We start from the raw sequence: 1,258 nt of genomic DNA, 5'->3' as shown, positions 1-1,258 counted from the left end.
TCTGATTTATTTCACTTATGTGTATGATCTCTAGTTGCATCCATTTACCTATAAAAGCCTTGAGTTTATCTTTCTTTATAGCTGAGTAATACTCCATTGTATAAAAATATCACATCCTTTTTATCCATTCCTCAGTTGATGGGCATTTGGGTGGTTTCCAACATGTAACTATGACAAATTGCACTGCTATAAACATGGGTGTATATATATTGCTGTAGTCAGATGTTTTCAGCTCTTCTGGAAAAATACCCAAAAGGAGAATAGTTGGGTTGAATGGGACTTCTAATCCTAATTTACTGAGGAAACTCCACACTGATTTCCACAGTGGTTTCACCAGTATGTACTCCCACCAACAGTGGAGAAGGGCCTCCATTAATTTTGAAAGATAGTTTTGCAGGGTACAGCCATCTGGGTTGGAAGTTGTTTTCTTTCAGGACTTGAAATACTTCACTCTAAGCTCTTCTTGACTTGATGGTTTGTGTTGAGAAATCTGTCATGATTCTGATGGGTTTTTCCTTCATAGGTGATCTGTTTCTTTTCTCTGTCAACTTTTACTAGTTTGTCCTTTTGCTGAATTTTTGGGATCTTGATTATTTGTCTGGGTGTAGATGTATTTTGGTTATGGCTAATTAGAGTTACATATGCCTCACTTATTTGTATGTCAGATTGTTTTCCCGTGCTTGGGACATTTTCTGCTATTACTTCTGCAAATAGTCTTTTTATGTCATTCTTGTTGACTCCTACTTTTAGTTGACACCTGTCAATCTTATATGGTTTTCTTTGCTTCATCTTGCAGCTGTTAAATTGTTATTTCTTGGTTCCTGGTTATTTTAAAGAGATCTTTCCTTTCACAATTGCTAGCTGCATGCTGTCTTCAAGGACTGAAAGTGTATCTTTAGTTTCATTCAAGTGGTTTTGCCAGCTTTCAATGGAATTTTTAATTTCCTGGATATCTCTTTGAATCTGTTTCATGCATTCTAATTCTTTCCCCTGTTGCTCATTCAAGGTTTCCATCATTTTTCTGTGCTCTTTTATTTTTTTATCTATGTTTTCTTTTGATATGCTGAGCAATTCTTTCATTATTCTTGTCATTTCTTTTTTTTTACCTGAGGGATTATTTCTGATCAGATTTTTTGTATGGCCTGATGTAATTGTTTCTTTACTTCAGTTGCTATCATTTCAGAAATTTCAGGTGTGTGACTTCCAAGTTCTTTTATGTTGATGTCTCCTGGACTTGTTCTGGGTGGGGTGGAGTTCT

This window comes from Chinchilla lanigera, unplaced genomic scaffold, assembly GCF_000276665.1.
Source record: "Chinchilla lanigera isolate Chin_1 unplaced genomic scaffold, ChiLan1.0 scaffold00057, whole genome shotgun sequence".
NCBI classification, from domain to species: domain Eukaryota; kingdom Metazoa; phylum Chordata; class Mammalia; order Rodentia; family Chinchillidae; genus Chinchilla; species Chinchilla lanigera.
This window is presented reverse-complemented; position numbering follows the sequence as displayed.